Source organism: Zootoca vivipara, chromosome 17 (genome assembly GCF_963506605.1).
Source record: "Zootoca vivipara chromosome 17, rZooViv1.1, whole genome shotgun sequence".
Lineage (NCBI taxonomy): Eukaryota > Metazoa > Chordata > Lepidosauria > Squamata > Lacertidae > Zootoca > Zootoca vivipara.
Genome location: NC_083292.1, coordinates 41,633,260 through 41,657,144, shown reverse-complemented (window position 1 = coordinate 41,657,144; position 23,885 = coordinate 41,633,260). Strand labels below are relative to the sequence as shown.

Below are 23,885 nucleotides of genomic sequence, written 5' to 3'. Positions count from 1 at the left end.
TAGTTGGGACACTACCGAAATAGGGTAAGAGTTTCCCCTAATAGCCTTATTTATCGTACATTTGTAATCCGCACAAATTCGTATCTCTCCATTAGCCTTCAGGGGTGTTACGATGGGGGTTTCCCATCTGGCAGAGTCCACTGGGGAGAGCACTCCTTGCTGTACAAGCTTATCTAGTTCGGCCTCTATTTTAGGCTGCAATGCAAACGGTACCCGTCGAGGTTTGAGCCGGATTGGCGCGACCCCTGGATCCAGTTCTAGGTCAATTGGGGGCCCTTTATAGCACCCCAGCTCCCCATTGAATAGTGTTCCAAATTCCTTGTATAGGGTGACAAATGTCTCTGGAACTACCTGGACTGCATGGAGCCCTGAGATTCCCAGACCCAGAGCTGGAAACCAGTCCATGCCCAGCAGACTAGTGCGCTTCCCTTTGGCGATCACTAGCTTTAATGCAGCTCTCCTATCGCGGAACTGCACGTCAACAGTGCACATACCCAGAATGTCTATACGGCCGGCAGAATAGGACTGCAAAGTAGCTGGAAATGGCTCCAACACGGGAAACTTACCCCTAGGAAACAACGCTCTGGCTGTGTCATCAGAAACTATGGAGAATCCAGATCCGGAATCCACCTCCATGTTACACGGCCTCCCTTCGATCAAGACTCCCACTGACGGTTTCCCTTGCGCGGGGAACTGGACAGTTTTGCCATTGATTTTTGTGAGGTAATTGCAGTTATTGAGTAGGTGGGTTGTTGTGGACATCCGACTCCCTGATTTCGTAGGCCCAGATGTGTCGGTGGCACCCGACCTGCAGACCCTTGCTATGTGCCCTGTTTTCCCACAAGCTCGGCACGTCGCCTCTCGGAACCGGCAATTCCTTCTCTCATGCGTTCCGCCACAGCCAGGACATGCCGCCCGACGGTCTTTGCGTGCTGTGCCCTCCTGTCGCACCATCTCTATTCTCCGCACCAGACTTTGGTTAGGACTAGCTTCCTGGTCGTCCACAGTGTGGGTTGTCTCGCCTGCCCCCTTTGTGGCTCGCTGGCCCTGATTTTGCTCTTCTCTCTCAGCATTTTCTGTTGCAATTGCCTCTTGGAGTGCCGTGGCGAGATCCATTTCTTGTTTTGCCGCAATCCGCCTGCGGCCCTTGCTGCTGCGAAGGCCACACACGAACCGGTCTAGCAGTGCTTCTTCAAGGTTCGCAAACTTGCAGTGTCTTGCCAGCTTCCTTAATTCGGTGAGAAAGACTGACACCGTTTCTCCAGCTAGTTGCTGCCTCTTATGAAATTCGATGCGCCAGGTCATCTTAGACGCCGTAGGGTTGAGGTGCTTCGAGAGGTGATCTGTGATAGTCGCGAGTGTTGCCTCTCGGAGTGTTGTGGGGGCTAGTAACGCTCGAGCCAACTCAAAGGTCTCTGCCCCGCAGCAACACAGGAACAACGCCTTCTTTTTATCCTCATCAGTGACCCCTTTGGCAACCATGCAGAATTCGAAACGCTCGAGGTAAGCATCCCACGCCTCAGCCGCTCCAGGTTGAAATGGTTCCATGAACCGTGACGCCGCCATTACGTCTGGTACTGAGTTGTCCTGTCAGTCACAGGGAGTCTTGTCCACTGAGATCAGGACTCTGAGGTCAGGAGTCTGGTACTCCGCCCCTCAGATGGCCTGACATCCCATCCTCATCGCCAATATGTTGTGTCGTGGGTTTCTTAATAGTAGTCATTCAATGACAACATCTTCATGATAACAGCTCTTTATTTAAGGCAACAAGACAAGACTGACTCTGAGGACAGGAAAGCTACATTTATAGGGACAGGGGACTAGCTAGAATGGGATACATTTTGGAGGGAACAATATCAGGCAATCACAGTGCTGCCTTTTGGAGGGAACCAATAAGATAGAGGATCCAAATACAGCAGCTTAAATGAACCAATAGTAGCTGAACCAAAAGGCAGTTACTTTACCCCAAAGCACATACAGACAATAGTAATGCAGATATAAAATCCTTTGACTCAATACACAACAACTGGAAGGCATTTTTTGTTTGTTTGTTTCGCCTGTTGCAACAGTTCAATAAAGATCAGGCTTACTAACTGCTTTGCTTCTCAATATTCTCTGGTTGGCCTCTGTTATTTTCTCCTACCGATGGAGAGCCTACAAAGGACTCTATAAGGGCAGATTTTGTTTACAACAACTACTAACGCTGAGGGCTCAGCTCTACCTCTGGATTCTGGCTGCTGGGAGTGGGAAGAGTGTGGTTGCTCTCTGGGCCTGCTTGTTATTTTAGAGGTGTTCATTGGGAGGCTTAAGCAACTTAATTTTACCGAAAGCTTTTAAAAGTGGGGTGATACTGCTTTAAATGCATGATGCATACAGGGCCTACATTTAAAGCAGCCCCCCGACCACTTTGAACACACACGTCTTCCCCCAAAGCATCCTGGGAGTTATAGTTTCTTAAGTGTTATGAGAGCTGTTGGGGGAGATCCTCTCTTCCTCACCCCAGAAACACAATTCCCAGAATGGCCTCACCACCAGTCTCTTCTCAGGGAAATATGCAAATCACAGACCTTACAGGAAATCCTAACAACTCTCAGCACCCATAACAAACTGCAGCCCCCAGGGGGCTTTGGGGGTGAAGAGTTTTAGCTTTTCAGAGGGGGGGAAGGCTGCTTTAAACATGGAAGATGGAGCAAGCTTGTTTTTTTGCAGTGGTGTAGCAAGGGGTGCATTGGGGGCGGGCCGCCCCAGGTGCCACCCTGGAAGGAAGTGACACTCGGCATGCGCCCCGCACCCTGGAGCAGCGGCGCCAGCAAACCGCGATGTAGGCACATGCACACTACACCACGGTTTGCCAGCAGTGCCACTCCAGTGCCGCACTGTATGGATGGTGCTGGGATCCTCCGCTCGCGGCTGCAGCCGCAAATGGAGGATACCGCCACCATCTGTACGGCGCAGGAGCAGCGGCGCCAGCAAACTGCAACGTAGCGTGTATGTACGGCGTCGCTACGGCATGACACCCTGCCCCCAGATGCACTTGCTGCTCCGGGTGCCGGAGTGGCTTCCTCCGCCACTGGTTTTCTGCTTCCCCAGACGGGAGGACCCGAACCCATGTCTTCAGAGGCCAAGGAAGGAGACCCCCACTCAACACTGGCATGAACTTTCTGAAGATAAGAGCTGTTTTAAGACCCCCTAGGAAGGGGCTGGGCTCTCCCTCCTTGGAGCTTTTTTAAAACAGAGGTCAAGAGGCGTCCGCCAGGGATTCCTGGACTGTGATCCTGGACTCCTGGATTCCTGGACTCCCTGCATTTCAGGGGGCTGGACTCAGGGCCGGATTTACGTTTGATGAGGCCCTCAGCTACTGAAGGTAATGGGGCCCTTTATAGGCACAGCTGTCCTTTGTCAACAACAAATTGTTGCTGTTTTTTTTTTTGTATTTTGGAAATGTACACCCAGGTGTTTTTTTTCTTTAATTATTTTTGGGGGGCCCAAGAGAGTGGGAGCCTAAGCTACAGCTTGTTTAGCTTATACGTAAATCCGGCACTGGTTGGACTAGATGACTCTTGGCGGGGGTGGGGATCCCTTCTATGATTCTATGGGTGGCGGGACCATCAATAGCACTCTCCCCTTTGCGTCAGCAGGTGGCGCCATAAAACTGGGTACGCAGCGGCTGCCTATTTTTCACTTGCTCTTATGCAACCTCGAGCAAAAGGCTGGTGGCGATGGTCTTTCTGGGTAGCGGCTGCGCACATCTTTCCAAAAGCCCCCCCCTTCCCATCCGCTGCAATGTTTTCTCGAGGCGATGCTGTGCAAACTCTGGTGGGCAGGAGCCCCCCTGGCAGCTGATCACATAAGGTCACAACAGCCCTGCAGCTGATTTCATAGAATCATAGAGTTGGAAGAGACCACAAGGGCCATCCAGTCCAACCCCCTCCAAACACCATCAAAGCATTCTTGACATATGCCTGTCAAGCCTCTGCTTAAAGACCTCCAAAGAAGGAGACTCCACCGCACTCCTTGGTAGCAAGGGCAGCTGCTTCAGGCTGAACTAGACAACTGCTCCACCTGGCCCAGGGTTGTCTGCACTGACTGGCAGCAGCGGTTTTCGGGTTTCAGGCAGGGAGTGTCCCCCCTCACCTGGAAATATTGCCGGGGATTGAAGCTTTGAAGATTCTAGTCCTCATGAAGGGCTGATTTAAATGAGAACATCGGAAGCTGCCTTTTAATATTTACATACATACATACATACATACATACATACATACATACATACATACAAGGCTGGATTGTTGCTGTTGCTGTTTTAATCCTCAAAGTAGTTTATACTGCTTTGTCTACACGGACCGGCACCCACTCTCCGGCATTTCAGAAGAGGGCTTTCCCCAGCCCTATCCGGAAACGCCAGGGAAGGAACCTGGGACCTTCTGCATGCAAAGCAGGCACTCTGCTTCTGGACTGCAGAGCTCCCCTTAAAAATAAAGGGGCTAGTCCTCATGGCACTGGATGAAGGGCTAACCTGAATGAGAAGGCAAGAGGCTGGCTCATTCTGAAGAGAACGACACCAGGGGACTGTTCTCCAAACAGGAACTATCGTTTGTCTGCTTGTTTAGTTTGATCAAAGCAAAAATGCCCCCCCCCCCGGCCACCACCTTCTTGGTTTTGAGTGTCTGAGCCCAGCCTGTTTCTGTCTCTTGATTCTGGGAAGAGCACAGCCATGAGAGCCCCTGGGAGTCTTCCCACCAGCAAGATGGGACTGGGGCAGCTGGGCTGTGGGCCTCATAACCAGTATGCCCAGTTTAAAGCCGTGCAAGTTGGTTGCCCTCCATGTCTCCTGAGGGAGAGAGTTCCGCAGTTTAACTCCCACTGATGCTGGCAAAGCATTGCGGGGGGGGGGGTGTTGGACTAGATGACCCCGGGGTCTCTCACCACTTCTATGATTCTATGCTTCTTCTCCTGAAATGGCCTGGCGCTTTTTGACAAAAGCACAAACATCTGTGAAGTCAGCCCCAGTCCCATCTGATACAGAGTGACATCTGTCCCTCGGCCTGATCCTACACCCTCCCTTTCAGAGGAGACAACACCCCCATCTCTCTCTCTCTCTCTCTGCCCCGCTGGCCTCTCGTTCTGCCAGACTCAGCTTCCCTTTCATAACATCCGCCTCGCATTCAATTTTTCACACATGGCTGAGATGGCTCCACTGGAGGCTGTCAGGATCAGCCCCCTGCAGCTGGAACAGCACCTCGACAGAGCACCAAAACCAGCATTTGGGGTGGGGGTGGGGAGAAGTTTCTCAGCCTGGCAGAGCCCCCTCTCTACTCACCCCCTGGCATCCAAGCGCCACACTTTGAACCTGGACAGTGAAAAGTCTTTCCCTTGTAGCACTAGGACTTGTGGGTGTCCCATGAAGCTGAATGCTGGAAGATTCAGGACAGATAAATGAAAGTCCCCGAGGAACTCTCTCCCACTGGAGGCAGCGATGGCTGCCAACCTGGATGGCTATAAAAGAGGATGAGACAAATTCATGGAAGAGGAGAGGGCTATTGAGGGCTCCTAACCACGATAGCTTTGCTCTGCATTCCCTCCACAGTCAGAGGCAGCCATGCTTCTGAATACCAGGTGCTGGAAACCACAGGAGGGGAGAGTTGAACTTGTGTTCGAGTCCTGCTTATGGATTTCCCTTTTAGGGCATCTGGTTGGCCCTGTGAGAACAGGAGGCTGGACTAAATGGAGCCTCCTGGTCCAGAGGCAGTCTATCTGGATTCCTAGGATCTTAGGGGCCTTTGGCCACTGTGAGAAGAGGAGGCAGGACTAGAGGGGCTTGGCCTGATCCAGGCAAACCCATGTTCATCGGATGGAAGAATGAACTTCACTGTGACGGTGAAATTAGATGCTGCATTTCCCTTTGTTTCCGGAATGTTTTGATTTGTCTGAGAATGCTTTTGCTTTGCCTTGCCACCCTGGGCTCCTCCTGAGGGGTGGCAGGGTATTATGGCAGTGTTGCCTAAGGGTTAGAGTGTCTGAATAGGACCTGGGAGACCAGGGTTTGAATTCCAGCTCAGTCATGAAGCTCATTCAGGAGACCTTGGGCCAGTCACTGTCTCTTGGTCTAACCCACCTCACAGGGATGTTGAGGGGATTAAATGAAGATGGGACAAACCATGTTTCCCCCCTTGAGTTCTTTGGAGGAAAAGATGGGATAGAAATGCATAATAATAGGATAGAAATGCATAATAATAATAGTAATGCAGTAAAACAAAGAAGAAGACCCCCCCCCCATGAAAATGGAATTGATTTCACTTTAATTGAGATTTCTGCATTGCAGGGGGTTGGACTAGAGGACCTTTGGGAGTCCCTTCCGACTCTACAGTTCTATGAGTCTATGAGTCTAGATTCTGAACAGGCAGATATTTATCTCCCTCTCTGTTTCTGTCTGTTTCCTTCCTTCCCTCTCATCGCTCCTTCCGGCCTCTGACACATTCTGCATCTGAGGGAGGATGAAAGCAACCCCCCCCCCATGAACACTGGCCAAAAGGAGAGTCAGGAGGAGAGTGAGAAGCCATGGCAAGCCAGGCTCTGCCACCTCACAGGCCCAGAGCACTGCTGGTGGTGCCGGCCCTGATGATGGGCATTCTGTGATCACTGCCTTTCCTCCTCCTGTTGGGTTTAGTGCACAGCTTAATAAATTAAAGGGGGAAATGAAAGCGGCCAAGAGACAAACCCTTGTGTGTTTCCGACTGAGTCACTCTGCTCATTCCCCAGCATCTCTCTCACCCCCTCCCCTTTAACTTCATTCCCTGCAAACAGAAAACATCCCCCCCCCCTTTTCCAACTCGGAAAACAAGAAAGGCCCTTTTCATCTTGGCATCTCAACTGTTTGGAAACATCCCATGGAAACCAAGCGCTTAGATGGCTCCTCCCCAGTTGCCAGGCCTCTGTGTGGAGCTTTCTCTGGGGAGAAAGAGGATTGGGGGGTGCATTGTTCCTCCTTCACCCCCCCACCAATAAAAAAAATCCCCTGCCCCCTCTTCCCGAGGAACCTGCCCATCTCCCTCTGCAAAAAAGAGCAGAGCCTCGATGTTCCAGGTTCCCTGGCATGAAAGGTTTCCTATTGGCTAGGTTGGGGACACTGCCAAGCTCCCCAGGGGGCGCCCCAAGGATAAATCTCCCTTTTGTCAGGGAGGAAGGGGAAGCTGCAATGGGTCCAAGGGATGGTCACAGTCCTCAGAGCCCAAACAGAGGTGTGGGGTGAGTTTCCGAGCGCCGACTTCCATTGTCCCCCTTGGCGACGGCAGTGGGGTTTTCTGAGGCCTTGGGTTGAGTCATCCAAAATGGCGGAGGGCCGAAAGTGTCCCTCGGAGGGAAACCTCTATTTCCTTTCAAGGCTTGCCCTCCAGCTCCCGGTCCCACCTTCCAAGAAGAGCATTGAACTGGCAGGCAAGAACCCCGAGGGTGACTTCAGGACACCGTCGCCAAAGTCCCCTCTCCTTCGCCATCACCTTTGGAAATCTTGGCTGATGCTCGGCCTCCAAGGAGATGTCTTCACCTTGGCTGGAAAAATGTTGAGGTCAACATCCTCTCCCTACCTCCCCAAAGTCCAAAATGGGACTGGAAGGAGGTCAAGGCCATAGGCTCCCAGAATTGTAGGGCTGGATGGGACCCCGAGGGTCATCCAGCTCAACCCCAAACAATGCAGGAAGGTGGTCACCCAACCGCTGCTTAAAAACCTCCAAGGAAGGAGAGTCTTCCCAGGGAGTCTATTCCGCTGTGAAATAGCCAGGAGAGTAAATAAGGGCAGAGAGGAGATGGAGTTCATGGCCCAGAGGAGCGAAAGAGGAGTAGAGGAAGCTGCTTCAGGCTGACCAGGAACCCATCTAGCATGCACTGACTGGCAGCAGCTCTCCAGGGTTTCAGAAACAGGATATTCCCAGCTCTACCTGGGAATAGGTTTCGATATGTGTTGGAAGCCAGCCAGATGGGTGGATGGTGGTGGTGGTGATGATGATGATGATGATTATTATTATTGCTGCTACCACTCTTAGATGTTGGGGATTGAATCTGAGACCTCCCACTGAGCCTTAAACGAAGGCAAGTTTCTAGTCCTCCTGATCATGAAGGAAGGGCTGGCTTTCCCAGTTAAGCCATTGGTCTTTCTAGCTTAGGACTGTCTACTCTACATCCCTGACTCGAACCCTCCGCTCCAACCTCACTAGCGCAGCTGCTGCTGCTCCCAAACTGGTTTGTCTTTTATCTAACTTTCAGTTCGCTGGCGCATCCTCCAAGAGGCTGAGACTTTGAGCCATTTCTCAGGAGGGGGGTTGAGGGGGCAATGCCAGCCTTCTGGCCACGGGACTGCTCCTTCCCCCCCTGCCTCCTCCTCTTCCATCGCTTATCTGAAACCTGAGTTGACCATCTGCCTTGGCAGCAGGCGGACAGGAGATCTGTTCCTGTAGCCTCGTGCCTGGGACAATCTCCAAGCAAATGTTTTTTAAGGAGGAGATTTTTAAGAGTTCCAAAGGGGGGGGGAGTGTGTATTTGGCACTGGTACCTGCCTCCCTTTGGGGCCAGGAGAAGGAATTCTGAAAATGGAAGTATCCAATGGTATTTATGAGACTTGGGGGACCCTGTCATGGTAGCTTTTCCTCCATGGATGGGAGAGCCAGGCCTTGAGGTGGGGTGGTAAGTCTTAATCTGAGCTGGGACTCAATCCTGGAAGAGGGTTTAGCCCAGGGATGCTTTAAGAATCATAGAATCATGGAATTGTAGAGTGGGAAGGGAACACGAGGGTCATCTAGCCCAACCTCCTGCAATGCAGGCATCTTTCACCCAACGTGGGGCTCAAACCCATGACCCTGAGTCTCAATCTCTACCAACTGAGCTGTCCCTCAGGACATAAGAAGAGCCTGCTGGATCAGGCCAATAGCCCATGATGTTCAACTCCAATATCCTGTCATCACAGTGGCCAAAGGCCCCCATGGACCTAGATAGACTGCCTCTGGACCTGGATGTTCCATAGGCACATCAGAAAAGCCCACTGGATCAGGCCAATGGCCCCTAGAGAGAAGCATCCTGTTCTCACAGCGACCAACCAGATGCCTGTGGGAAACCCTGCAGGAGGGAGTTCTACAGTCCCAAACGCTGCAACCTTTGAGCTATAATAACTTTTTTACTTTTGGTATATTGACTGTAATTATCAGATGGATTGAAAATAATGGACAAAAGTACCTCTGAGCATGCACAAAGTACCTTGCCCTAGAGGGACCTCTCCAGGTGTCTTTTTAAATTCTGCCTTCATAATTATTTGTACCCATGTTGGGATTAGGAGGGTTGCCCACAGTCCCACTTTCAATACTGCTTTGGACCTGAAAAGATTTTGGGTCAGACGTCATGCTTTGTTTCTGATTGGTGTATAGCTAGGGCCTCCCCCCCCCCAGGTGGAGCTCAGTTCTGACACCTCTCAGGTGGGTGCCATGGCCATTCTAGGAGAGCAAGGGAGAAGTTCATGGTGAGCTCCAGCACCTCTTTTTCTAGAAAAATAGCACTGTGCATATCTCATAACTTCCTACTGAAATAATGTGACTTTTCACATGGCAGATGTACTATATGTAAAAGAAAGGAATTCCTTCCGACTCTTCAATTTTATGATTCTATGATTCACACAGCACTAGGGGAACTCCTCCTGCAGGGAGGCAGGGAGGGCAACCAATCTGGATGGCATTTCCAAGCTCAATTCGAAGTGTTGGTGCTGACCTTTAAAGCCCTAAACGGCCTCGGTCCAGTATACCTGAAGGAGCGTCTCCACCCCGGACACCTGGGTCCCTCTCCCAAGGGCCTTCTGGCGGTTCCCTCACTGCGAGAAGTGAGGTTACAGGGAACCAGGCAGAGGGCCTTCTCGGTAGTGGCCCTGTCCCTCCCACCAGATGTCAAAGAGAAAAACATCTGCCAGACTTTTAGAAGACATCTGAAGGCAGCCCTGTTTAGGGAAGCTTTTAATGTTTAACAGACCAATGTATTTTAATATTTTGTTGGAAGCCGCCCAGAGTGGCTGGTGAAACCCAGCCAGATGGGTGGGGTATAAATAATAAATGGTTGTTATTATTATTATGAATGCCAGTGGCTGGAAATGGCAGGAGGGGAGAGTTGGCAATAGTGTGTTAACGCTGGGTAGGCATTGCAGAGTGACTGTTTAAGACCATTTCTGGCTCCTCCTCTTTGCCTAGAGGCTGCTGTGAAGGAGGCAAGGGGTGGGGGCTGCCAAGGAAGAGTCTAGTCCGACGTCCAAGGAGCACACCAGCAGCAGGCGATGTGTTCCTTGGAGGCTGGGTCTGCTGCCCCTGTGGATCCTGCCGTGCAAGGCAGTTTCCTCCTCTTCCCTAATGGGTGGGCCGGCCCTCCCAGACTCCCTCCTGATCAGTTGGAAGAGAGAGGCTGCCTCCTTTTGCATATCTCCTGCGACCCTCCAGAGGTCTCCGGTGGACCCCAACTCCTGGATTCGGGAGCCCTGGGTGCCCCAAGTTCTGATTCCAGAATGGAAAGATTCCCAGCACATCACCACCTCTGGCTTTTCAAAAAAAAAATGCACCCTGGTTGGGACCGTCTTCCTGCAAAGCAGGGGTTTTTCCTAAGGAGCTACAGAAAAAGCAAGATTCCAGTCCTCAGGGTTCGGAGTAAAGCACCGGTTTAAATAGACACACCGTCCTCTACATTGACTGGCAGCACCTCTCAGTGGTTTCAGACAGAGGGCTTCCCCAGCCCCACTGCTGCAAGTGGGGATTGAACCAGGGTCCTTCTTCTTGCAAAGCAGATGCTCTACCCACTGAGCAACACTTCCACACCCCAGATACCTGCATTCCAGTCCAGGGTCCATTGTAAAGGACACAGCCATAAGCCTGAGCTCCAGCTGAGTGTAACCTCTGCACACCTCCTTTCAGTGTTGTAGGGGGTTGTACTAGATGACCCTTGGGGGTCCCTTCCAGTTCTAAAATTCTAGGATTCCCAGCCCACCACAACCAGTCTCCTTCCTCCCACTTCTGACAGAGCCCTGCAGCGCCCAGCCTCAGAGGGACCGCTCTGCAGGGGCTGTCTGCACACTCCAAAGCAGCTGCAAAGTGCTTTTTTATAACCCAGATGCAGATTTTGATTCCTGGGCAGCGGAAAGGAGGCCAAGGGCTGGAGGAAAGCCGGCTGTCCTAATCCCCAGAGGGACAGGACAAAAGCCGCATTGTGGTAAGGTGGATCAGTTTTCTCACCTGAAGACACAGAGATGGAGGAGAAGAAGATTTCTGGCTGCTGGGGCTGCAGGAGGAGAGAGAGGAGGGGGAAGGGGAAAAGGGGAGCTGGATTGTCGGGGAGGGGGGTAGGTCCCTGCAGAACATGGCTGGGATGCGGGTGGAGACAGTAACCACACATAAGACACGTGCCCAAATTGGGGGGGGGTCATTTTCTGCATCTCTAGCAGGACAGATAAAAGAAATTCCTTCATGCAGCTCATAGTTAACCTGTGGAACTCCTTTCCACAGGAGGCAGGGAGAGCCACCAGCTCAGATGGCCTTAAAAGAGGATTAGGATTCAGGGAGGAGGAGAGGGCTCCCAATGGCTAATAGCCACAATGGCTCTGCTCTGCCTCTGCAGTCGGAGGTAGCAGTGCTACTGAATCCCAGTTGCTGGAGCCTTCCAACCAGAAGGAAGCAGTCCTTATCCTGACCCACTTCTCTCATTGGCCCATTTTTCCTCCTTGCTTGAAACTTCTGCCATTATACTAATTGGAAAGGGCCCAGATTTAATTCCCACTGGCCCTTGTTCACTGCCTCCACTCACAGCTGGATGAAAAGACCACCCGAGGCCCCCCTTTTAATCTCTTATTCCTTTACAGCTAAACTTGGGTCCTACAATCAGGTCACTTCTTCAGCTTCCTGATAAACTGGCCGGGTGGCGAGAGAGATCAGGCTGGCTCAGGGCAGATTCCCACGAAATGCGGCCTCTCCCCCAGGAGAGTTTTATCGGCTCTGGGAAGAAACGGAGGGTTGTTTCTCGGAGATGTACGATTACACCTTTCAGAAAATAAAAGCAGCCTGACCGCATTGTAAACAGCCCCTGAAGTAGCATTTAAGAACATCAGAAGAGTCCAAAAGGGACCTATCTGGTCCTGTTCTCACAGCGGCGAAAACTCCACATAGAACTTAGGAATCCAGATAGACTGCCTCTGGACCTGGAGGTTCCATAAGGACCTAAGAAGAGCCATTGACCCACCTAGTCTAGCATCCAGTTCTCTAAGTGCCCAGCCAGATGCCCCCCAAAGGGAAACCCACAAGCATGATCTGAGTATAAGAGCCCCCTCTCTCCCTGGCGGCATTCAGAAGCATCACTGTCTACGACTGTGAAGACAGAGCACAGCTGTCATGGCTAGAATTTATCTAAAAAGCCATCCAGGTTGGTGGCTGTCTCTGCCTCCCGTGGCAGGGAGTTCCATGGACTAACTCTGTGCTGCATTTCAAGTCCTTCCTTTTACCTGTCCCGAATCTTCCAACCTTCCGCTTCATTGGGTGCCTACACATTCTAGTCTTATGAGAGAGGGAAAGAAAACTCTTCTCTATCCATTTTCTCCATGTATAATTTGGCTGGGGGCCTCTCCTGGCCTGAGGGCCACATTTCCGCCTGGGATATGCCCCAGGGGCCGCATGCCAGTGCTGGGCAGGGCAACTGATGTCCATGCACAGTAAGCAAGTTTCCACACCCTCCCCACTCAGGAAGGTGGCCCCATTCTCCTCTATTGGAGGACTTTAAACGGAGTTTAGATGCCTACCTCTCAAGGATCCTTGAACTACAGTTCCTGAATTGCAGGGGATGGACTAGATGGAGGCCTCTTCCAAGTCTGATTCTGTGACCTCAGAAGGTGGTGGACTCTCCTTGGTTGGAGGTTTTTAAGGAGAGGTTGGGTGGCCACCTGCCAGAAGTTCTTTAGCTGTGATTTCTGCATTCCAGGGGGTTGGTCTAGATGGCCCTTGGGGTCCCTTCCAACTCTGCAGTTCTATGATTCTGTCTCCCGCCTTTGGCCAGTCTGCTTTATGGAGCCCCCTCCCTTGCCGACCCACTCCTGAAGTGCTAAAACACTGCAGAAGCAGAAGGTCCCCTCCACAGAGAGCCATTAACTTCTCACAGGCATTAAACATTAACCGCATGTGGTTTAACCGGCATTAATTAGGGCAGAGAGCAGAGCATTGAGAGACTCCAAATGTACAGTATGTAACAGTTTTATGCATCCTGCTCTTTGAGAAGGAGAAGGGGACCAGCCAGGGTCTTTCTCCAAGGGCACCTCTAAATATTTCTCTGGGGAAAGATGTTTTCCTCTCCTAAATCCGTGTAAGGCTCTACCTTCCACTGGAACTTGGGAGCATCCCGTGAAGGTGAACATTGGACAAGTCAGGACAGATCCAAGAAAGCCCCTTTCCACACAGTGCAGAGTTGGAACTATGGAACTCCCTCCTGCAGGAGGCAGGGATGTGTCCACCCATTTGCAAGATTATTAAGAGGATTGGGTGAATTCATGGGGGGGGGGGCTATTGAAGACTACTGGCCACCAGGGCTATGCTGTGCCTCCACAGCTGGAGCCAGCGATGCTTCTGAATAGCAGTTGCTGTGAATCACAGGAGGGGAGAGAGTTGCTCTTGTGCTCTGGTTCTCTTTGGCGGGGCTTCCCAGGACAGCATCTGGTTGGCCACCGAGAGAACAGGAGTCTCGCCTAGATGGGCTGCTTGGGCCTGATCCAGGAGATGCTTCTGAGGTTCTGCCTTCCACCTGCACAGTCTTGAGTTGCAAAGTCCAGCTACAATATTCTAAGTGGAAATGAAACCTTCCCCATGTGGCTATTTGTCTTCCAGAATCCCCCCCCCCCGGTGATAAGGCTCTTGAAGGATTTGGTGATCCTAACTGCATAGCAAAACCATCTGCCTGGGATTCTTTAGCTGTGATTGTAAGGGGTGTGCTAGATGTCCCCTGGGGGTCCCTTCCAGCTCTATGATTCTATGATTGTATGAGCCCCTGGACTGGTTGCAAATAGGACGGTTGGCAGGTATGTAGAGGGAGGGCTGCCTGGGGGCAGACTGAGACTAGTGAGGCAGTGCCCCCATTTTTCTCCAAAGCTCTCCGCAGAACATTTCCTAGGGGAGTGTGCTGATATTCCTCTCCATTCCTCTGCTGAAACAGTAGGGATGGCAGCGCCACCCAAACACCACAGAGCCTTTCCTAGCCCCCAGCAAACTCTGGTTAAACTGTAACCTCGGGTCGCTTGAAAAAGATGATTGCTGCAAATCTGTTTCTTCCTCCAGGGCACCACCGAGGTACTAGGAACAAGAGTCAGCTTGTTGAAACCTGTGTTTGGGCGTCGAGGGAACAGGCTGGGGGCACGGAGGCCACATCTAGGAACTGAGGGTGTACAAGACCAGCAATCTCACATCACAGGGGATGGAGAGGTGTAGGCCTTGGGCTGGAATTGCTCGTATTCCAAACCCACGTCAAGGTCAGCGCTGGCTGCCTTCTTTCCCAGTTGCCTTGTGCGCTTTCGCAGCACATAGGAAGCCGGGGTCTCTAGAACTTTATTTATTCATTCCAATGCCATTCCTTCCAAAGCACCTTGCAGCTCAAGAAACCTTCAACTACGTTTGGCTGTGATTCTTGCATCACAGGGGGTTGGGCTAGACCAGGGGTCAGCAAACATTTCCAGCAGGTGGCCGCTCCACTGTCCCTCAGACCTTGTGTGGGGGAACTATATTTTGGGGTGGGGGTGGGGAAATGAATTAATTCCTATGCCCCACAAATAGCCCAGAGATGCATTTTAAATAAAAGCACACATTCTAGTCATGGAAAAACATGCAGATTCCCAGACCGGATTGAGAAGGCGATTGGGCTGGATCCGGTCCCTGGGCCTTAATTTGACAACTCATGGACTAGACAGCTCTTTGGGTGACTCTTCCAACCCTACAATTCTGTCATCAATGATCTGGAATCCCTGATCTGCAGTTGCTCAGGTGTGTGTCAGTGCCTACGAGTGTCGAAGATTCAGGACAGACAAAAGAAAGTCCTTTTCACGTCTTGTAAACTATGGAACTCACTGATTTTAGAGAGGGCAGTCGCTGCCTGTGCTGTGAAACCGCGGGAGGGGAGAGTGGGCTTGTGCTCAGATCTTGTTTGCGGGTTTCTCAGTGGGGCTGCTGATTCCCCACTGTGAGAGCAGGCCAGGGCTCTGGGCTAGATGGGTCCCTGTGGCCTGATTGAGCAGTGCTCCTCTTTTATTCCTAAACGCCCAGTTCCAAGCCACCTCGATTGCATTGGAGAGCCCAGTTTCTTCACCCCAAAATGCAATTTTGCAACCTGTCACAAGGAAGCCAAGGGCTGCATGCCTCCAAGCCAACAACATCATGTCCCTTTCCAAACTGCTCCCATCCTGCTTTCAGATGCAGGATTGCCTTCTTGGGGAATCTCACAAATCTTTAAGCCCAGTAGGCAGCAAAGGCCTTTCTGGACAGGCCTGGCAATTCTGCAGGTGGCAGCAGCAGCAGAGAAAAGAGAACTTCCTCCAGCACCACCCCTTGCTCCCCACTGAGATGGCAGGTTGTGTCCTGGTGGGAACTTGCCAACAAACCAGTGGCTGGAACAGAGCAAGCAGGCGAGAACCACAGGAGCAGAGAGTGGGTGCCAGCTGGCATCTTCCAGGACCCGCACAGGCACCTGCTTCCTCTCTCTCTCTCTCCCTCCCTCCCTCTCTCTCTCTCCCCTCCCTGCCAAAGCCTCTTCCCCATCACCCAGATCCTTGAGCCTCGTGGCAACATCAGCTTGGGACCAGCCTTGCTCCCCCCCCTCTCCCTCATTCCAGGCTTTATCCTCCCAATAGTTGTGATTTTGGCAAGGCCAGATTTCCCTGTAGCTTTGGATAAACCAAGGAGCAAGAGCAGAGACTGGGGGTTGTAAAGAGGAGGGCTGGGAGGTGGGCAGAGGAGGGCGACCAAGGGTGATTGTGGGTCTGATCATCAAAGCTCATGAGGAGCAGTTGAGGGAGCTGGAGATGCTTAGCCCGGGAAAGAGAAAATGGAGAGCTGGCGTGATGGTCATCGTCAGATATCTGAGGGGCTGTCACATGAAGGCTGGAGCAAGCTTGGCAAGGGTGGGACCAGAACAAAGCAATTCAAATTGCAAGAAAGGAGAGGACGACTGAACATTAGGAAGAACTTTCTTCTGCTAACATCTGTTTGACAGTGGGATGGACTCCCTTGGAAGGAGGTTTCAAAGCAGAGGTTGGAAGGTCGTCCATCAGGGAGTCTTTAGCTGTGACTCCTGTTTTGCAGGGGGTTGGACTGGATGACCCTCGGGGTCCCTTCCAACTCTACAGTTCTATGATTCTATGAAAGCCTCTTCCCCCAACAGCCAGAATCTGGAGCCTCATGGTGACATTGGCTTGAGACTAGCTCCTCTCTCATCCAAGGCCTTATCCTCCCAGGGTTGCGATGACGGCAGTGCCAGGTGTCCCCGAAGAGCTTTGGCTACATGGAGGAGCAGAACAGGAGCAGGAACTGGGGGTGGCAAATGCAAAAGACTGGACAGCTCCCCGCCAGATCTCTGCAGGCCCTGGAAACCTCAGCCTCCTTGCTTTGAGGAGCAGGGACCTGTCCAGGCTCCAGAGTAAAGGAGGAGGAGGCGAGGGTGAAAAGAAGGGGATAGAAAGCATGGAGGTGAAAGCATTTGTCTGTTTTGCAGGGGGGAACAGGCCAGACAGTGGCTGCATTGTATGCAGAGGAAGGGCCTGAATGGAGCTTGGAGGGACACAAAAAGCGCTTTGACAATCAGGAGTTCATTAGTATGCGCGGAGGGGAGCCTCGCTGCCTCTATCTCCCCCTCTCCATCTTTCTCTCTCTGCTTCCAAAGAGGCTGTGCTCTATGTCACAGAGAGGTGAGCCATGCAGAAAAGAAGAGTGCGAAAGGGATTTGGGAGGGAGGTAAAAAAAATTGGAGGGGGGGGGAAGAGAGAGAGTCCAGCCTCTCTTTGTTACACGAAATAATGGAATTTTTGGCCGGTGGCTCTCGAAAAGGTGCAAGAGGGAAAGAGGTCCTCTGGAGTTCTGAAAGGTTTGGGAGGGCAGCTTCCTTCCTCTGCACCCACTCTGACCTCCCCAAGGTGATTGGGGTGAGCAGGGGGAAAGAAATGAATCAGACTGGGTCTCCATTGTCTGGGCCTGATGCACAGGGCTTGTCCATTTTATTTCCTGTTTCCTTCCCTCTCGTCTGAGGTCTTTAAGGAAGTGTCTCCTTGATGAACATCTTGCTAGGGCTGTTTAAAATGCACAAGTCACCTTCAGGTTCTATGGATAAAAACTAATTCACCATGAGCACCAAGTTTCCTGCAAATTCCTGCAGAAGTTGCAGTGCAGGGGGGCTCTGAATGGACACTGTGTTTTGCATTAGGAGGGAGGAGGGAGGGAGGAAGCTCTTTGTGCAGGAGGCTGTGATGGCCAACACCTTGGATGGCTTTAAAAGAGGACTGGATAAATTGAGGGAGGAGATACATAATAAAGTACATCATTTCAATAAATAGCTCTAAGGGATGGATGGATGAGCAGAACTATTTTGAAATACAAATCTGGCTGGCTGATCCTATCACCCTTGTCAGGTCAGAGTTCAGCTATCAGATGGCCAGAATCCCAGAATCGTAGCGCTGGAAGGGATCCTAAGCGTCACCTGGTGCAACCGCCTGCAATGCAGAAGAAAGAAAGAAAGAAAGAAAGAAAGAAAGAAAGAAAGAAAGAAAGAAAGAAAGAAAGAAAGAAAGAAAGAAAGAAAAGTGCTGAGAGTGTCCTACTGGGACCTGGGAGAGACCAGGCCTCAAATGCCCACTTTGGCCATGAACCTGAATTTGGGCCAGTCATTCCCTCTCTAAGGCTAACCTGCCTCACAGGGTTGTTGTGTAGGATTAAATGATGACGGAGAGAACCATTTAGGCCACCCCAAGCTCCTTAGAGAAAAACAAGTGTGATATCAGGAAGGTGGGAACTCTTGCAAGTGATTCACAACTGATTCACAGATGGAACTCCCTGCCTATTGAGATCAAGCAGCTTCTCTGTACTATTTTCGGTGCCTGCTAAAAAAACATTCCTGTTTAGACAAGCTTAGAAAATTGAGGTAATTTTAATCTGTTTCAGTATGTTAACGGTTGCAGATATATATATATATATATATATATATATATATATATATATATATATATATTTACTGTTTTCTCTTTGGGAAACCGCTTTGAGTTTTGTTTGTTTGTTTACAATCTAGTGTGTAAATTCCATGATATGAATGAATAAATAAATGTTTTAAAGTAGTGAGGTATTTTGCAGAAGGGCGGAAAGCCCTGGGACGATACACACTTAGAAAGTTGGGCTATGCATTTAAAAATGTGGACTGTCTTGAGACTTTGGAAGAGAAATTCAACCCAGAAATTCTCCCCTGACATACCGTACCTACTCTTAAGCTTATCACACACCGAGAGGGGAAACCTTCACACTGGCTAGGAGGAGGTTCGAAGCAACTGAAAGGGGGTCATTCAGCTTAAAACTCGCAGCTCAGTTTCAGGAATGAAGTCTTCCTCACCCCTAGCTGGGATCTTCTGTATGCAAGGCAGCTGTTCTGCCACTGAGCTGCAGACTGTGCCTGTAAAATAAGCTAAGATTCCAGTCCTCATGGTTCTGAACCAAGGGTTGAAATAGGAACGCAGGAAGCTGCCTTTGCCAAGGCAGACCAACTGGTTCCTCTAGCTCAGTGGTGTCTGCACTGACCGGCAATGACACTCCCGGGTTCCAGGCGGGAGACATTCCCAGACCAACCTGGGGATAACCAGCAGTTCGTCCTGGGACCTTCTGCAGGCAAAGCAGCTGCTCTCCCACTGCGTAAGGCTTCCTTGCCGAACCAGCTTGTAATGGGCTTTTGAGGCATGGCTGCAAAAAGGGTCATTACAGCCCCAACCAGAGGCCTCAAGAGTTCAGTTCCAAAAATGTTCAGGCTGCCAGTTTTGGACCCTCACTCAAGGCACCTGTTGTCTTCCTTTCCTGCTGGTGAAGGATTCCAGCTAAGAGCTTTTCAGCGGTGGAGAAGGCTGTCTCATCTGTCAGGTCAGGGGCTCGGGCAAAATGACCCGCCCGGGACCCCTCCTAACTCTGTGTTTCTATGAAAGGCCATTCAGATGAAACACTAGCACTCACTTTTTGCTGGCAAGTTTTTACATGGAGGCTGGATGGCCACCTGTCAGGGATTCTTTAGTTGTGATTACTGCACTGCGGCGGGTGGGGTGGACTAGATGTCCCTTGGGGTCCCTTCCAACTCTACAATTTCATGAAGAAGCTGGCAGGGCAGAGGAGGCAGAACAAACTCCCGGGAACATGGAATGCCAGGCTGGCAAAGCTCTGTGAGAGAAAGCTCTGTGTGTTTCCCACATGCAACAACCCACACAGGCATGCATCTGCTCTCGTTCTGCGCGCTGAGCTGAGCATCCTGAACCAAGTCAGGGGACACCCAGGGAAGCCAGTGGGACTTCATCACTCAAGGAGGAAATGGAGCCATCCAAGAAATAAACACGGCTGAGGGGGATTAAGGTGGGCCACTGAACTCTTTGCCAAGAAGAGCTCAGGAAAGAAGAGGGAGATTATTTGCTACAAGATTTTCCGTGTTTCCAGGCTATCAGGATGTATCCGGTTTTGGAGGTGGGGTGTTTAATATTCTGCCCTGCAAGCTTGGAGAATCTCTAGCAAGCAGCCTGGGTGGAAATTCAGGGTGCACAAATCTGTCCCTTTTGGTTCTCATCTCCCCCCAAATTTAAATCCACATCTCTGTATTCCTGCAGCAATTTGTTTTTCAAACATGAAAATGTGTTAGTGCCCGAGTGCAAATTGCTCCAAATAAATACACTTTTTGCATGCCATTTTGACTAAAGTTCATATTTTCTGCAAGCGTTCCCCGAATACAATGCAGTTTTGCATGTTGTAGTCTCTAATACAGGCATTCTGAAGTGCACTGTTTCTGAACATATGCATATTTAGACAACTTCTTTGGCTGGAGAAGTGATCACAAAATTCAGAGGGGTGCAAATCCCAAAGGACGGGTTTCGTGTGTTGGATCAAGTGCACTTTAGTTAGTTTCTCACTAAAATGCATGCCAAAAATTAATTTCTCCCCCTATTCTGAGTTGCAACAGGAAGTTAGTGAAGTCCCTGAATCCACCCAGACATTTTAGCATCTGGTCAAAAAGGAGTACAGATAGGTAGGACTCCCAAGACGGAAGCTTGCTACCTGTGGAGCATCTCAGGAAGTCCCACTGTCCACCTGTTCAAAGTCAAATCGCCCTCCTCACAATACAGTCTTGGCTCCCACTGTTTCACAGAGTCTTACCTTGAGTCCAGTGAAAGTCTGAAGAGCAAAACTGGGCAAGGGTCAGGGTTCAAGCGGACTTTTCGCCGAAGGGAATCTGAGCTAAATCGGCGTTGCTCCTTTTTCTCGTCCCGCTGCCCCTGTGTGTGAGCGTAAATTCTCTTTTGCACGCACTTCCCAAAACTGGGGCTCCAAGAGGCAGGATTCAGCCACGGCTGCCAACACAGGGGCTCAGAGGCTTCTTGCAAAGGCTTTTAAATTCAGGACCCACCATCAGATAAGAGCTGCTCTGAAAGGCTGAGTCTGCCCCATGGATTTTGTGCCTCTTTTCCCTCTCTCTCTTTTTTCTTTTTTACCCTTACAAAACTTTGCCCAAGTTCAATTGAATGAAAGGATTTATTTTGTTTTGTTTTTTTAAAGCAGGGGGCGGAAGAGGGAGGTGATCGACGTCCTCGGCAGGCCTATCGCAGGAGGGCAGTGGCAAGGGACAATGGCGGGAGGTGGAGCTGTGCGGAGTGTAGAAGAAAAGGGGGGGAGAGAGGAAAATCTGGCAGTGAAAGGTGGGAGGAGAGTGGGCACCAACAGGCAGAGCTGGAGGGTTAAAGTTTGAGAGGAGAGTTAATGAGATGGAAATCAAATCACTCGCTGGGGATAGGGTTGCCTCCTTGCCCCAAACCCTCTGTGTTAAAAGGTCACGGGACAAGGGAGAGGAGAAGGCAGAATGAAAGGGGAGGGAGGGGGGAAAGAGGGGTATTTAATTACAGCTGGATTTAAAAGGCACATGAATACAGTTGCAGATGGAGCACCCGTCCGTGGAATAGCAGCGCTAGAGGTGGCGGCAGCAGAGGGCGACACCTGCACTGAGCTGTGAACAGATTAGTCCTTCCCATCCTCTTGGGACCTTCGTGAGGTTCCCACAACACCCGGCCTCCTCCCATCTCCCCCCAAAAGACTTCACAGGCACCAGTTGCATAGCAAAGGATGAAAGCAATCTTTTAGTGCGGCAGAACCTACCCTTTGGAACTCCCTGCCTATTGACACCAGACACTGAATGCTTTCACTGAATGCTTTTTGGTGCCTGCCAAGAAACATCGTTGTTTAGGCAAGGCTGTTGATGAAGCTTTCATCTGTTCTTTGTTGATTGCTGATTTTTGTTTTTTGAATGTTTTAAAAGAGCTGCTTTTACTGGTAATTTTATTGCGTTAAGCTTTTTGTAAACCACTTCCAGGGGTTTGGGTTTTATTATCCTTATTCTTAGTTTAAAATTCTATACTGCACTTCATCTGAAGGTGTTTTCGATATGAAAACACAAAACCACATAACATAATAGCAAACTAAAACAATAACCCCCCACCCACAGTTTAAAAGGCCTGGGAGAAGAGAAATGTTTTTGCCTGGCACTTAAAGATCTGTAGTGAAGGTGCCAGGCGAGCTTCCCTGGGCAGAACATACCACAAGTGGGGAGTCACTGCAGGAACGGCCCCTTCTCATGTTGCTGCCCTCCAGGCCTCTCGTGGATGAGACACATGAGGAAGGGCCCTGGACTAGAATCACAGGGTGCAATTAAGCAGTGCATAGATTGTATGAAACAAAATAAATATAGTGGGGCAGGAGAGCTGAAAGGAATGCCAATATATTTCACATCTGGCCTCTTTGGTTTCAGATAGTATATGGGTAGATAAGTCTAAAAAACCCGGGGCACAAATTTCTATGGCCCTCTGGCGGTTCTGATGGCTCATTGACCTGAAGTAATGTATTTAGTGTTAACTCTGGAAGCGTAGACTCAATTCTGACCACACTAAGCCTCAGGAGGAACCTCCAGTTTGAGAGGCAGTCTATCTGAATTGCTAGGTTCTTAAGGACATTTGGCCATTGTGAGAACAGGATGCTGGATTATATGGGCCTGATTCAGCTGCTCCAGGGCTCTCCTTAAGTCCTGATGCTGAAATTGCTCTGAATGGATTTTCCATGTTCAAAGACAGAATAGCTCCAGATCCCAGATGCACTGCAGAGCTCCTGTCCTCATGCCCTGCCTATACTATACTGGGTCTTCAGCATCCGGGATTCAGAGGCAAAAGGTAAAGGACCTCAACGGCGACGATGGGGTTGCAGCGCCGATCTCACTTTCAGGCTGAGGGAGTCAGTGTTTGTTCACAGACAGCTTTCTGGGTCCTGTGGCCAGCAGGACTACACAACAGAACACTGTGATGGAAGCCAGAGTGCATGGAAATGCCATTTACCTTACCGCCACAGCGGTACCTATTTATCTATTTGCACTGGCGTGTTTTCAAACTGGCAGAAGTTGGGACAGAGCAGCGGGAGCTCACCCCATCGCACAGTTTCAAACCTCTGAGCTTCTGATCAGCAAGCCGAAGAGGTTCAGTAGTTAAGACCACAGCACCACCTCGCCCCTGATTCAGAGGTATACTTTATCTGGCCATGGAGGTTCCATTCCTACCCATCACCACCAGCTGACCTTCATCTTTCACCTGATCTGACAGGACCTTCCCTGAGTTCATGTCCTCATGTCCTCAACTCCATCACCAGGGCCACAGATTTGTTGTGGCAAATTATTTCTAGCAGTACGGCACTCCTCTATCTCTGTCTGGGAGTTGGGGGAACTGGCACGATCATCACCCAGCACAATACACGTTGCGAGACACCTACAAAATTACGCAGTTTGTGGTTTCCCCTATGACTAAAGGACCTGGGCGCTGAACTTTAAGGTTATTGTTCTGGGGGAACCGAGGGACTTAATTGAACCTTCAGAGTACAACAGGTTTCTTGGCTACGTTCTCCTTCCTCTTACTCCAACACTGTTTGCTCCAACATAATATATTTAGCTATTTTATAAAACACGAGATTGTAAGAAGAGCCCGTCTGCTGGATCAAGCCAGAGGACCATCTAATCCAGCCCCCTGTTCTCACAGTGGCTGACCAGAGGCTTCATTTGGGAAACCCGTGAGCAGGATCCGAACCCAAGAGCAGCCCTCTCCCCTCCTGAGCAGAGCAGAGCCATCCTGGCTAGCAGCCATCAATAGCCCTCTCTCCTCCGCCATGAATCTGTCCCATTCTCTTTTAAAGCCATCCAAGTTGGTGGCCATCACTGTCTCATGAAGGAGGGAGTTCCACAGTTTAAACCTGGTCTGCATGAAAAGATTCCTTTTGTCTGTCCTGAATCTTCCAAAACTCGGCGTCGGTGCATGTCCAAGAATTCTAGTGTGATGAGAGATGGAGAAAAGCTGTTCCCTGCCCACTCTCTCCATTCCAGGCCCCTTCCTAAGAGCATAATAAGAGTGTGTTGGATTAGGCCACAGGGGGCCCATCTAGTCCAGAATCTTACTCTCACAGTGGCCAATCAGATGCCCGTTATGGGAGACCCACAGGCAGGATCCAGGCACAAGAGCCCTCTCCTCTTCCATGTTTCCCTGGAACGGGCATTCAGGAACATTGCTGCCTCCGGCTGCGGAGGGCAGAGCAGAGGCATTGTGGCTCTTT

The 23,885-nt window shown here is 50.6% G+C and overlaps 1 protein-coding gene across 1 annotated transcript in view; it reads right to left on the bottom strand.

Moving 5' to 3' along the window:
• KCNJ10 (potassium inwardly rectifying channel subfamily J member 10) overlaps positions 1–20,748 on the bottom strand; it is a 36,384-nt gene extending 15,636 nt beyond the window's left edge. The window contains exon 1 of the mRNA XM_035099423.2: positions 20,409–20,748. The gene's annotated coding sequence lies outside the window, so the exon portion shown is untranslated. The remainder of the gene's footprint in view (positions 1–20,408) is intronic.
• Between the last annotated feature and the right edge of the window lie 3,137 nt (positions 20,749–23,885).